The sequence below is a fragment of the Typopeltis vanoorti genome, chromosome 1 (assembly GCF_054136105.1).
Source record: "Typopeltis vanoorti isolate ZY-2024b chromosome 1, IOZ_Tvanoo_1.0, whole genome shotgun sequence".
NCBI lineage: Eukaryota > Metazoa > Arthropoda > Arachnida > Uropygi > Thelyphonidae > Typopeltis > Typopeltis vanoorti.
In genome coordinates this window covers 80,177,021-80,193,140 of record NC_143549.1, presented here as the reverse complement: position 1 = coordinate 80,193,140, position 16,120 = coordinate 80,177,021, and positions in this window count along the sequence as shown.

Here is a 16,120-nt window from a genome sequence, read left to right as displayed (position 1 = left end):
GATGAATTAAAAATCGGCAGGTCTGGAGAATCGACCGTGAGATGCGGTGATTAATGAATTAAAATCAATATCAATTATTGGTTGTTGTTGTTTTTTATAACAGTTTTATTTCCTTTTCTTGCTTAAAGTTATTTTACGTGGTATTTCAACCTGGTTTAAAACCTTTTTTTTCTCCCTGGAGATCTCTCTTAATAATAATAATAATATATAATTAAGAGAGACCTCCAGGAAGTCAGAGACTCATAGAGGGAAGCCACATATTACAATCACCAGCTATCATACTTATTCTATATTATATTAATATTTTAATCGTATATTAATATAATATAATATCATATTAATCAGGAATTACCGGTTTGGTTGAAGTGGATAATATCTGCTTTCCACTCAGTAAGTTGGAAATTCGAATATTATATGTGAAAATAGTTGTTTGAGAACCTCCTCATGAGACGATAGATTTCACAGCACTGGATAAAGGGCAGTTGGCTCATCTCTCTCTCTCTCTCTCTCTCTCTCTCTCTCTCTCTCTCTCTCTCTCTCTCTCTCTCTCTCTCTCTCTCTCTCTCTTTCTTTCTCTCTTTAAAGGCGGTTACTAGACATAATCCACATTTGAACACGGTACACAAATTTGGTGCTTAAAATAATAATAAAAAAATTACAGTATGTCAACAAGCAACGGTGATATTAGGCAGGTCACAAAAATGGTTGAAATTGTTTATGTTATTCAAAAAAAGCCAAATAGTTAAAGTGGAAATGGGCTGGCTATGTAGCCAGGATTGACAGGAGAGAGAGAAGATGGGCAGTTGTTACTACAATTTATATTCCCAGAGAGAGAGAGAGAGAGAGAGAGAGAGAGAGAGAGAGGGGGGGGATTTGGGAGAATGCTGAAAGAAGTTGATATTATCATACTCGATTAGTGGTTTTCTTGAGCCTTCGTAACTTAGTCTGTATAGACTTCGTCTATACAGACTAAGTTACGAAAGAGAAAGACCTGGTTTCGATTCCCATCCATCAGGTGAGGAACTTTATCTAGTCTCTTTGGACTAAAGGTGAGTTAGCCGGTCTCATAAGAAGGTAGGGGTTTTTCATCCGGAAACTCGAGTTTTTCGTCTCACAGAACAAGCAAAACTGGCCTCATGAACACATATGTCATGAAATACAAACTTAATCCCTCATTAGGAGGGCCCAACCAGTTCTAAGGGACTGGTTTGGCCCTCGTTCCCCGGTGGAGGAACGGGGGAACCCTATACCAATAAAGTAAAAGTGGTTTTTCTTAAAAGATTTTAATGGTACTTCATCGGTGAAGTACTACGTGTTTGTCTAAAGTCAAATATGTGTCGGATACTATTTTATGAGTGAAGATTACTCGTTAAAAAGTTAACTCGGCTTTGATGGAATCAAACACCAAATAATCATGCGTCAGATGCGTCAAAACACAAAAAATGCCCCGCTTTTAAATGTTGTATTTCTTTCGACGCAAGAAATGAAGACGGAATAAAGCATACGTACATGATAAATAATATGAATTAAAATGTGTTCTCAAGTATCTTAAGCTGTTTATTTATTTGATGTAGAATTTAAACGGACGGTTTGATATTACCCTGGTGAGAAATTTTTAACGCAACATTCTGTCCAGTGGGAAAACCGCTGTAAATAATAACGTTGCTTGCATTTTAAATATTGCAATCGTGTCGTTTCTTGAGTTTTCATTTGTACAAATATAACCGAACATTTCTATTTGAGGGGAAGGAAAACAAAATGACGAAATGCAAATGTGATTATATTTCGTATTTATATGCGATCTTCGGTTTGTGCACAAGTAATTTGAATAAACTTATTCAAAAGATTATCTAAAAAAATTGTTTGTTTTTTCTGTATATTGCATGTAAGGAAAGTTTTCCCTTTTATCTTTTTTATTTCATCAAAAATAGGGGAAAGGAAAGAAAAACAGCGCACATTTCTTTTAGCTGGAGGCTGGCTAGCGATGCGTTTTCATCTCATATTCAATCTTTAAAAGAGAAGACAAAACTTTCACAACCGAACAACCAAACTAACTGTATTATTCAAACAGACGAGTACTTCCTGGGTTAAAATTTAACATATACTAATTTTCTCAACCAAAAAAAAAAAAAAAAAAAAAAAAATATATATATATATATATATATATATATTTAGTTTTATATATATACATTTCAACTTATTTGTGTGTCTGTTTTAATATTAAATGAACGTTTTTATCCTACATCAGCATAAAAAAAATTATCCGACATTAGCATAAATATTTTTTGGCGAGTTGGGTGAATCAAAAATGCTTTTCATATTCCCCTTTGTCTGTAAAGGAAGAACTTTGAATGGAGTGTTTATGAGCTATAAGGCTCGCCCAGTGAAATTAGTTGTGTTCAGCTGGCTGTAAGATTGACTTGGGCCTTATATTTGTAGCTTTCAGCTTCATTCTATTCCGAAGCTTTCTTGATCAACGGGTTTGAGTGGTTGCTTGTCTTGGTAAAGAACTTCTAAGCTAGATCTAGGAGAAGGGAAGAGATGTAAGGAATGTTGACTTCTCTATGGATTTGGAAGTTTCTAATAAACCAAGGGGGATCTAGAATCATCCTCAAGCATTTGTTCTGTAATATCTGTAGTTTTTGAATATTTGTATTCGCGGTGTGGCTCCATGCGGAGGATGCGTAAGTGATGATCGGTCTTATTACCATCTTGTAAAATATTAACTTTGTTTGTGTATCCAGTTTGCTTTTTCTATTGATCACAGGGTAGAGCTGTGCAATTACTTTGGATGTCTTCGAGGCTATGTGTCTTATATGATTGCTGAATTGGAGTTTGTTTTTTTTATCAAGTATATCTCCAAGATATTTGACTTCAGCCTGCCATGGAATCTTAACTCCCAAAAGATGAATGTCCTCCATACTATGGATTTTCATTTTAGAAAACAGTATGGCTGAGCTCTTTTGGAGGTTTACTTGGATCCTACAGTCTGCTGACCATTTTCCTAGTATATGTATACTGCTTTGAAGTCTTCTAGTTGCCAGTTTTCAGCTGAGTGATCTTGCCATTAATGCAGTGTCATCTGCATATAATGCAGTGAATGTTGTTCTCGGGTTCAGAAGGATGTCTGCTACGTAGATTGAGAACAGGAAAGGGGGCAGAAGAGAGCTCTGAGGAACGCCTGCCAAGAACCTGCGTCTGAACGAAACCGTTTCGCCGACCCTGACCTACATATATCTGTCTTTCAGGTATGAGTGGATTATTTTTGTTAACTTGATTGGCAAGTTAAATTTTATGAGTTTGTAAAGAAGGCCTTGATGCCAAACCTTGTCAAACGCCTTCTCAGCATCGATGAAAATGGCAGCTGTTTGGAGTTTCCGGTGTACTTGTTGAACTGTGCTATGGGCCTTGTGGAAGCCAAACTGTTCGTTGAGAAAATTTCCTAACTTATCTGTTTCTGCTTGAAGCCCTGTGAGGATCATTTTCTCTGTCACTTTTCGAGGTTGGACAACAGACTGATAGGTCTGTAGCTTTCGGGGTGTTGAGAGCTTTTTCCTGGCTTCTTCCATGGCATGATGGTGGCTGTCTTCGAAACATAAAAAATCCTTAAGTACTTAAAAGGACTGGCTTAAAGGGCCGAAGCAAGAATGCTTTTCATCTTCCCCGTTATCTGTAGAGGACAGTGTAGGGATAAAATGTTATTGAGCTATTAAAGCTCTGATCATGGCAAGAGGGTAACAGCAATAGCCGAGCCTCAGTTAGAACTTCATTGGCTACAGCATTGCCATGCATTACCCTCCAAGGGTATTAATCATCGCATCTCATGGACGTTTGCTTCTCCAATCCTCAATAAAAAAATTTATCAAAGCTCTGATCATGTCAGGAGGGTAACAGCAAAAGCCGAGCCTCAGTTAAAACTTCAATGGCTACAGAATTGCCATCCGTTACCCTCCCAGGGTTTTATTCTGACTCTCCAAAAAACATCCTCAATAAAAAATCTTATAGTCCTTATAAGGACTGGCTTAAAGGGGCGAAGCAAGAATGCTTTTCATATTCCCCATTGTCTATGGAGGACAGTGTAAGGATGAGGTGTTATTGAGCCATAAAGCTCTGATCATGGCAAGAGGGTAACAGTAATAGCTGAGCTTCAGTTATAACTTCATTGGCTACAGCATTGCCATCCATCACCCTCACTAGGTACTCATTTTAGTCGCCTCGTACGACATGCATGAGCTACATTGGTGCTATTCTTATCCCGGCAACTATACGGGGAAAATCAATAAAAAATCTTAAGTTCTTAAAAGTACTGGGCGATGGATTGAGTCCTTGACCCTTTATCCCGTTATCTGAATGAAGAAAATCTGTGTGGATGGGGTATTATTGAGCTAAAAGCTGTAGTCATGTCTGGGTAACGGCAATAGCCGAGCCTCAGTTAAAACTTCATTGGTTACAGCATTGTCATTTGTTTCCCTGGAAGTCCTAAAAAGGACTTTAGATTGTGAAGAGTCTTCACCAACATCGCATCTCTCAATAAAAAAATCCTTATAGTCCTTATAAGGACTGGCTTAAAGGGGCGAAGCAAGAATGCTTTTCATCTTCCCCGTTATGTGTAGAGGACAGTGTAGGGTTAAGGTATTGTTGAGCTATTAAAGCTCTGATCATGGCAGGAAGGTAACAGCAATAGCCGAACCTCAGTTAGAACTTCATTGGCTACACCATTGCCATCCATTACCCTCCAATTTATATCTTTTGATTTTTTAAAATTTTTTTTTCTCTTTAAACTGCAATTTTGGTTAAAAAATCAAATATTTTTATAGTTTAATTTATTTTGTTTTAGTATTTTAAATATTTATTTCGATCCATAACAGAAAACCAGATTTGTAGTTTTCCGCTCTGAAGAATAAAAGATACGGACACACAAACCGTAGTAGCGTATAAAATTTGTATCCCACAAATTTGGAATATTGCCAATGAACGCTTCAGCTGTTCTTTTCTCTTTTCTTATAATGCATTGATAGAAACGTAATATGAAATTTCTCTTTCTCCTTTTCCTTAGTATTCTACAAAAGTATAATATTCAATATCAGAACGGTATGGAGTAAGTGAAGATCCCATTGTAACGGAATGAATGCTTAATATTGCGGGAAGAAACCTCTTGCATTGGACTGAAGGTTTTTATTTACTAGGTCAATGAACTGGTGAGTTTTGAGGGAGCTTGCTTACTCATAAAAGTAACGCTCCCCCTTTTAGTAAAGGTATTATAATTTTTCAGTAAAAGATACTTTGTTAGAAAGTGAGAGAAAGAAATATGAAATTATTTACGAGCAGTGGCTTACTTACCCAAATGATGCATGTTAGTAATGTAAATACGTACGTACTAATACATAAGGAAACAGCTGAACTCCACACGTCTTCTTGTAATAAAATAACAATTCTAGAGGATGTTCTCGGCATATAAAAATATTTGTAAGCATCCAGAATCGGACACTCGTATCTGAATGATCGTAGCTGTGTGTCACGAGGATTGTGACATGCAGCTACAACGCTAGCACGGTTTGTGTGTCCTTATCTTTTATTCTTTAGAGCAGAGAACTACAAATCTGTTTTTTTTGTGTTATGGATCAAAATAAACTAAAAAAAATAAATAAAATTATAAAAGTATTTAATTTTTTTAAACTATAATTGCAGATTAAAAAGAAAAATTAAAAAAAATCAAAAAATACAAAAACACCATAAATTTGAATTAATATTAAAAGAATATTAGTTAGTAAGATTTTTTCATTATTATATTATTTTTTATGCTGATGGTACTTGAGCAACTGCTATTTAACGTTTACATTCATGATATAGGAAATAATCTGATGGGCAATATTCACTCATTTTCTGATGACGTAAAACTGGGTAAAGGCAATAGTTAATAAGGATGATGCAAAGATCTTGTTGGACGACTTATATAGATTAACAATATAGGCAAAGAAGAATGGCTATCAATTTCTCATCTCCCCTCATTTTCCTTTTACCCTCTTGACCCTTGCGGTGTCGAGGGTTTATTAATCATCGGACCTCAAACGGCTCACAGGATAAGGTAGTCAGCCCTACGCCCCGGTGTATCCTATGCCTGTAGTGTTGAGTTCTCAAGGCCGGTTTGCCTACTTTGCGGGATGAAAAACCTCATGATAAACTGGAGAAAAACCCTACTGTCCACGCCCAAGACCGGCTAACTTGGCTATGGCTGAGGAACATCCAATCAGTTCCTCATGTCACCGACGGGAATCGAACCTAGAACACTCCTTCCCCAGGCATGTGGTTGCGAAGCGCACAGTCACACGGCTAACCGCGCGGACTTCATATTAAACTATCAGTTTAATATGGCAAAATGTAAATTATTCATTTCGGGATGGAAACTCTACAGCCTTATAAAGAGGTCATCCTACCACTTTATAAGGCTTTCATATGGTCCCCATCTGTGATACTGTGCACAGATCTGGTCCCGAATTTCATTAGCGATGTAGAAGAGGTGGAAAGGATGCAGAGGCAAGTAACCAAGAAGGTGGCAGGTTTATGAAATGCTCCTTATGGGGATAAATTAAAGATTGGGGGTTACAGAAATTGGCTGATAGAAGATAAAGGGCAAGGGATATGATAGAGACATGAATTACTTGAAGTCAGTTATACGATTGATACAGATGAAATTTTTCAATAAATGGCTAGTGTGGGGACAAACTTCTTGGGATCATTTCTTGAAATTAAGAGTTTAGTTGGCAAGGACATGAGGACTAGATTTTTTGCTCGGAGAATGGTGAATAAGTGGAATGGGCTGCCGTGTCTCTGAAAGAAGAAATGGTAACCATAAATGTGTCTTAGAATGAATTTGTCGCTCTTTTTTGGTTTGGTTAAAATTACAGCCGAAGCAACCAAGGCCATGATGTCAGTATACGATAGCCTATTAACTGAGAGTGTTATCAGACATAATGTACATCTGCTGGTTTGTTTGCTTCTGGCATGAAAATCCCGAGTTTCTCATAAGGAAAACCATGTCAGTCCGTATTGAATTGGCAAACTTACCATTCGGTTGGTAAATTATGAGAAGAGACTGATTATTGTATTGTATTGTAGTCGGTGATGACAGTTTTAAAAGGTTTGTGAATAGGTCAATAAAATACAGTAAAAAAAAAAAATTATAGAATAATCTCATTAATTATAATAACAAGCTTAATTATTTATTTGCTAACTTAAATTATAAAATAAACAAACTTACTGAGACAGTATTACTATGATTATATATAAGAATGTATTAACAATGATTGCTGTAATGGCATAAAATTTTTTAAAAAATATATGGTATCAGATCACATGATTTGATTTGTTCACATGGAAGATTAATATGCGGAAAAGTGAGAGCCGTAACTGGTTGGAGTGACATAAACTTAAGTCACCGTAGAAAACAGCTTCACTGTTGGTAGAGGTGAACAGGGAACAAATTATTCTTGGAAAAGTTTTAGGGGGATTTACTGAGCTGGAATTAAAGAAAAATGGATGAAACGAAAAAGAATAAAGATTTCATGTTATGTAACATCTCATGTGATGTTAGTATCACATAAACCTATCGCTAAGGCACACACAAAGAAAAAGGAGAGATAAGGAGAAGCCTGATGATCGATTTTTTCCCGTAAAAGTAACTTTAGATAAGTTGAAATTTATTTAATTTCAGTTCATCCCAGCCAAGTGGTTAACGCACCCACTCTCCAACCAACATGCTGCGGATTCGAATGGTCATGGGCATGTGATTCATGATTGGTGGAAGATTTCGTTACCCCCTGTGCGATCACCATTAAGCTTATTGGAGACCTAAAGCAGCTAGAAAAATTCCATTTGGTCTCTAAAAGAGAGTTTTCGAATTATATAAAAATAAATAAAATATGAAACTGTCCACTATATGATGTACTATAAGTTCACAACCTTTCGCGGGTGGAAGTTACATAAAAATGGTTGATAAATTCATTTCTGGAAGAAGAAGGAAACATATCAACAAGCATTATATATTAATTCCCAGTTCCCTGAGATGTCTCATATTGGAAGCCAACCAGTTGTCTCCACTATTTCAACTACAAACAATAGAAAACCACCATCACTGTATGCTTTGCCTTTCACAAGGGAATTTTGTAACTCAACAGAATATCTTCAGCAATCTTCGCTGCACAAATAAAAGAAGTTGAAGTGTTCATTCGCAAACACATTCTGTTTTCGTTGACCAACTAGACGGGGTATGTTCCCCAATTGCTTTTCGTAACTTTTCAATTGAATACCACAAAACATCGTTAATGTATCTATATTCATGCGAGAAACGCCAACTTACGTTGTCCCACGAGCACTGACAATCCATAAAAAGGAAAAAAAAAAAGCCTGTTGACGGCTACACCAAACCGAATGACGAGTGATGTCCCCGAAGCCCACGTCGGCGACTCTAAATCTCCGTAAGTCTCTTATGTTGCTAAGAGAACATGGCCATCTGATGCAAAAACCCTCTCAGCGATCCGTCATCTACTTATAGATGTCTTAACCGGTGCTTGTATACGGTACGGTAGTGTAAATCCCTGAGCACAAGAGCTATCTTTCTCTTTGCTCTTTTCCAAGGGCTCTTTCCGTTTCTTTGCTGACAGCATGAAAGAAATTTCCAGAGCAGGTTTTTTTTTTTTTTTTCATATTTTTTTATTTTTCATCGGTATACATGTTTGGAATAATCTATGAGGTAGAAAGCACGAAGCTTTTATCTTAAATACCAAAATAAGTCATATCTAACGCGAAAACACAAGCAAATGCACAGAAAGAAAATGAGACACCAAACGACAAATTGTATACGTTATTGTAAATAATTTACATTTCGTGTTAGACATATCTGCTTGAAAAGCATTTTGTGATTTGATTTTTAATGTATCACAAACTCAATAGAGTACTTCTTGCAATGTAACGGTGAGATGGAAAACTTATCTTTTAATGGTTTTCGACGTCTTCATGAGGAAAAACGTGAAGCAAATATCGTCTTTATCGCAATTCGCTAGAGATTTAGAGAAACGCAGAACTCCAGATTTAAATGGGCTGTTTCGAAATCAGTTATGCAAATGTATTCGATATTTATTTATCCTCAGGTTGCTCTTTAGTAATGGTACAAACGAAATAACGTATCTGAAAATAAGAAATTATACAGTGAACCAAAAGTCGGGGTAGTAACTCAGAATTTATCCATCACATAACTAATAATTACTTCAAGGATCGGAAACATCTAAAGAAATCGATGTCAATAAAAGCAATTTTGAAGAAAATGCATGCATTTCTTGTTGGTATTATGTTTCTAATGTGATGGGGGGGGGTCCCTAAGGTAACCTGCTTTTGGTGGATTTCAGTCTTTATAAGAGAGAGAGAGAGAGAGAGAGAGAGAGAGAGAGGATTTTATGAAGAGAGCAAACTGTTTCAAGCTATGTACTAAACCTTTATTAGAGATAATTCCACTCAAATGTTTAAATAATAGATGTAGAAAATTAAGTACTTATCTGACAGTAGTAAGTGTTTAAAAGCTTCCTAAATTCCAAGATGCGCTATTTAAATACTTGTAATGTTACAGAAGCTAAAAATAGCAAATAGTTGTTAAAACTGAATTTCCTATACATGGCATTGTGAGTACTCAATTGAAATTCTCTAATGTTAATATGCTGCTGATGGCATTAAAAGTTAGTTGTTTATCCTAAATATTCTTGTAACTGTGAGACGGATTAAATTTTTACAAACGTCTAGATCCGGAGTATTTCTTTTCTCTAACCCTCCTTCAACGATGGATTACCAAAACTGTCCTCTAAAAAAAGTAGAATGAGAAACGTGAACATCCGGATCTCTAAAGTTCAGTTGCTATAAAACAGTTCTTAAAAAACTTAGCTCATTTTAATTTTTCTTTACAGAAGTCTAAGTTGGATGAAGGGTTTAAATCTACAACACACACACACACACACACACACACACACACACACACACACACACACACACACACACACACACACACACACACACACACACACACACACACACACACACACACACATTGCAGTCGAAAAATGCACTCTAAAATGAGGTTTCCCAGTTGTTTTTAACATCCAATAAGCAAGGCAATATTATCACATCGCAAGGTAAAAATCATTTACCATCTAAAGGCAAATTAATATCAAATAAGTAATATCAATAAAAATACCGATCCGCCAAATTCGACTGTATCCAAACGTCGTCTGGATGTATCCAGACGAATGTATCCATCAGTTGAATGTGTTCTCTGGATGGTATGTCCATTTTTCAAAAGGCGAAACCATTTTCCCTTGTATAAAAGATGCTATCTAAACCCTGTTAGTTGGTCTTCAGATGAACTGTTCTTATAAATTTTTTTCTCATTTCTGGATTCGAATTTAGATTTTAGAACACTTGCCATTCTTTTCAATGAACTATTGTACGATTTTTTAAGCCTTAGAATTTCAAAATGCTTTCAAACCCATGTGTCAATAATTAAGCTGTCTTTGTTTTGAAAACAATGATCTGTTGTTTCAATAAGAAGCATTGCTTTGGCATGTTAAATGCTCTTGATCTCACGTTCATTTAGTTAAAATAGTAGTTCCATTTCAGCCGTAACCAAATAACTCTGGAAATAAAAAGGTAAGATTTATGAACTTTCAGACGATAAAGCGTGTCCAACAAAGTAAAACAGTTTTAAATGAGCTTCTGCGGATTTGTTGACCTACCTAATTACCTTGAGGGTATAAAACCGCCATTCTATTAAATGACAAAATGGTCCCCCCCCCCCAAAAAAAAAAGAAACATGAACTCTAACAGATGTCTACCAGTTATTGAATTTTTACGGAGCGAATAATGCATATAATAGATTTCATCAAAAAAAAAAGAAAGGAAAAAGATAAAAAAAAAACGTATTTCAGTTTCCGTGCAATGTACACCAGAAATCGTGCAGTAAATCTGAGAAAGACTTGTTTTATTTATTTTTTATTTTACTTTGTTTAACCGTCCTCTGTAGAGAATTTCTCACCATCAAAAAATCCAGATACATTTAATCTAGATGTGAGAAGTATGGATACAAAATCGATCAACGCTAGTGAGAAGATGGTGGGAAAATGATGGTTCAGTATCAGATGGGGTAAGAAGAAGAAAAATAGAGTAATTTTCAAAGTTCAGGAGGTATTGGTTAATCTGTAGATCCGGTAAGAGTATCTGGAATCTGCCTCACCTCTTTATTTCTTTCTCACAGTTGAGTGCCGCATTCTACAACGCCTGTCATAGAGAATGATCGATCGATCAATTGTTACTTGTATTTTATTTTTTTCCTGACAGTCTCACTGCAAACATCATAGAAACATTCACTATTTGACAGCACTTTTCATTGTTTCTGTCACCTTTGCATAAACACCAAGAATCACTATAAAAAGTTTGTGGCCTTGCCTATTTTATCATAAAACATTCTTGTTCGATAGGTGCATTTTGAGGCAATGTGTATCAAAGAATGTATTCACCGCATTGGTGTCAGTCATTTATGATATTATATATATATATATATATATATAATAAAATAAAATAAAAAACATATAACAGACTAATTTTATTTTTTATTATAACATTTCCATTTTATTCAGTGGAATTTTAAATCTACCATTTCTGATCTTAGAGTATAGCTCTATTAGAAACCAGATGTGGAATTTTTGACCTCCGAGATTCCGAAAAAGATGGCGGGTCGTGTGTTAGTGTTTAGTGTTGTGTATTATTGATGATGAATTATGAATTGGTTTGATATGTTTTAGCGATTTATATTTATGCTTATTCATTAGTAATAGTAGTTAATTGCTTGCTACCATAAACAGATACTTTATTTTCCATAGTGCTTTATCCAGGTAAGTCATTTGTAATTACAAGGGCGATTCGCTAGGCCTACAGCCGCTAGTTATCGCCTTTGTTTGTTTCTTATAGTGATATTTTATTGCTGGTAGACACCTAAGAGTGTCTGCTGGATTTGCTAGTGGACCCTCAAAAGTCCACAGGATTATCTTTACCTGCTCGGGACACCTGAGAAATCTCTACTCTTTCTCCATCTGTGTCTTGAAATGGCTAAACTTGTGAATGAAACCAAATTCAAGGAGGTATATAAGGAATTCCTCAGACTGGGAAAGCTGCTGAGTGATAATTGGCCAGGAAAAGTGAAATTGTATGACAAGTTTCCCCCCGAATGTGTCTCAGACGTTGCCGCTGAAGATCATTTAGAATCGGTACCTTCTACTTCTTCAGACTTTGTAGAAGTGCGCGCACGCAAAAAGCGAAGAACAACAGATGAACCGCACAATGACTATACTGAAATGGAACAGGATTCTCAGGGTTCGGACACCCGCTATTTCTCCCAAAGAAAAGGTGCCTCCGATCATCCTTAGAGAAAAGCATAAGTGGGCAGCTTTAAGATCCACAATGTCCAATTTGCATATTGGCTTTATTAAGGCCAAAAACATGGATGACGGCATAAAGATCCAGCCAGCAACAGTGACAGACTATAGAAGGTTGTCCAAAGAACTGGACGATAGAGGCATCCAGTATCATACCTTTGCGCTCAGCTCCGAAAAAAATTTAAAAGTAGTCCTTCGTTGTGTCTGTGAAGACATTGACACAGCAGAAATAGCTGCTGACCTAAATTCTCAGGATCTGCCCCCAGTCAAAGTCAGCAGAATGTACAAAGCAGACAAGACTCCCATGCCATTAGTCCTTGTTGAGATTCATAAAATATACAAGGATATTTATAACTTAAAAACAGTCTGTGGTCTCATCGTCACACCGGAACCACTCCGTCAAAGATCATCTTCTGGGCAGTGCCACAGGTGCCAGAAGTTTGGCCATGCGCAGAATCTATGCAAAGCGGAATATAGATGTTTAAAATGTGGCGACAGCCACCCAACCAATACCTGCACAAAGCTGAGGACTACCTCGGCCAAATGTGCCAACTGCAGTGGCCCTCATCCCGCGAACTACAAAGGATGTACTCAGCACCCAAAGAACAGACGGATGGATGCAATCAATCAGCCCTCCTCCTTCAGCACAAGAACACCAGAGGCCCAGACATCAAAACCGGAGACTCAGCGGCCACAGTCGGAGACCTCCAATAATAGAGACACCCGAAAGCAAACAAGAAGCTATGCTGATGTGACCCGTACGACTAGACCAAATCCAGAACAAAATCAACCGACAGCACCTAAAAACCTAACAGCTGTTATTACGGCCTCACTAGCAAACGTGCTACAAAATTTCAGCCTATCAAACCCTACTGAAACCTCCACTAAAAGATTTCTTCGTGAAACACGGGTCATCCTCACAGCTCTCATAAATGAATAGTAACAAACTCATTCCAGCATCTCTTCAGATAGTTGCGTGGAACGCAAATGGCCTTAAAAACAAAATTCTGGAACTCCGACACTTCACATCTAGGTATCAACCAGATGTTATTTTAATCAGAAACTCATTTAAAACCCTCAGACAATCCTACAATAAGGGGCTATCACCTATACAGAAATGACGAAATACTCTACAGAGGCGGCGGCACTGCCATCTTTATAAAAAATTACATTAAGCACCACTCTGTGAGCATTCCTTCAACCACTAACCTCGAGATCACAGGAGTGAAAGTAGTCACCAGCTCCACTGGCAAACTGAAAATCTGCTCAGCTTACAACCCTCCCCAAAAATCTCTACTTCACTCTGATCTAAATGCCATCTTATGCACCAGAGAGCCCACCATTATTGCCGGGGATCTGAATTCCAAGCATCCTGCGTGGAATTGTACAACAACAAACAAGAATGGTTGCATCCTTTACAATTACTTAGGATCAAGCAACGCTGTTGTGGCAGGCCCCACCGAACCAACTCATCTCAGTACGTTCGGCACTGCTGACATCCTGGATATAGCTATCCTTCAGGATATTAAACTTTAATTCAGCATCATATCTATGGATGAACTATCATCCGATCACAATCCAATTCTACTACAGCTGGAAAATCAAGAATACCTATGTCCTCCTTCTCACTCATACATTGCATGGGAAAGACTATCAGCGGCACTGAAGGATTATATTGGACCTGTTTCTCACATACGCACAAAAGAAGAAGTAGAAACTGCAGTTAAAAATCTCACACAACAAATTAATTCTGCTATAAAGATAGCTTCCGCCTACAAATCTGTCCGCAAGCCAGATCGTTTGCCTGAAGACATCATGAACTTGATCAGAGACAAAAACAGAGCTAGGAAAAGATACCGTAACACGTGTGCACCACAAGATAAAATAAATCTAAACAGATTAAATGGGGCAGTAAGAGATGCACTCAAAGCCCATAGAGACCAAGTATGGGATGAAAAGTTATCCTCCATTTCACCTACTGATCACTCCATCTGGGGACTACTGAAAAATATCAAAAACAAAGACAGATCCCTTCCCCCAATATTCTCTGACCAGGGCCTTGCTCACACAGATGTAGACAAAGCCGAAGTTATAGCACACAACTTTGAGGAGCAATGCAGGTCCTCGTATGGAAACCTTGACTTTGACCACATATATAAGATTCACAGCAAGGTCAGACACTCACTCAAACTTCCTATCACCAGCACTGACCATATTGCACCAACATCACCTGCTGAGTTATATGACATTATTAAAAAATTAAAGAACAAAAACGCTCCTGGGCCAGACGGCATTACTAATCGGGTGATTAAACTTCTGCCCCGAAAAGCAGTAGTGCACCTGACCAGTATAATAAATGCAATTTTAAGATTTCACGAAAATCAGAACACGAAAATTATCCATCAGCATTTTGCATGTGAGTTTTCGTTAAAATTTTTTCGACAAATATACTAATATATTCACGCTGTCTGTCAGTTAGAAATGAAAGACATCTTCCACTTATACAGATCCCAAGAACGATAATGGGCCTCATAGGATTAGTATTAATGCTGTGAGAAGTTCTAAGAACTGGCTAGTCCAACAACCCTGCTACTCTAGAAACGAAATAGGGGATTTTTTTTTCAAGTCACTTCAGGATCTCCAAAAAGTAGGATGTTTGGCGGTGTTGCATCAAGAGTTCAAAATCATTTACCACTTAAGATGTTGAAACATCCCCGCCAAAATTTAAACCACAGTTTGTTGATAGTCAAGCGGAGATGCAGTCCTCTTGCAACCAAGCCGACGACATTATATGTAGACTTTTTATGAAAAAAAGTAGAGTGTTTGGAATGTTTATGGAAATTCAGTCACATCGTAAAGTTGAAAAAATAGGGATTAAATTCATTACTGTGCGATTTTTGTTTTTAATGAAAATTTTTTAAAATAATTTTTGCCCTCGACTGTGGGAAAAGAATTAAATGAACCTCATTGCAAAATATTTCACGTATAGAATCCAGGAATGAAACCATACATCGGAACTTCAAGAAAAGAAGACAAGCAGTTGTGAAAACAGTCTTATAGGTTAAAGAAAAAGCCTCTCTTTAAAATGAGAACATATTCCCTTGGCTTTGATGAGCACGTCTACACCACTCCCGTGCCTTCTACAAGTTTTCTTCGTCCGCTACGACTTGAGTATTATGTGTGGATTAGATTGCTGTTATGGCAAACTTTCTCACCAAGTTTTGGCGTTTCTTTCTACATCTCGATCAAGTGGCTCGCTTATTTGTTCATCTTCGCTAAACTCATAGAGTTCCTATGAAAGATGGGTGTTGCGTAGCAACGGGCGTAGACATGAGCTCTCGTTAGAATTAGAGCCTTCTTTCGACAAATGTTCTAATATCTTCACGCTGTCTGTCAGTTAGAGATGAAAGACACCTTCCCACTTCTTATCTGGCCTTATATATTGAGCTGTCAGATGTCCACTAGGGGATATTGAAGGGTCATTTCCTAGATAACCAAGACAACCATTTTCTATTAATTGTTTATGTGGTTGGCTTGGAAACATTGAATAGTAATTCAATCATGTGTGTGTGTGTATCTGTGTGTCTGAGAGAGAGAGAGAGAGAGAGAGAGAGAGAGAGAGAGAGAGAGAGAGAGAGAGAGAGATGATC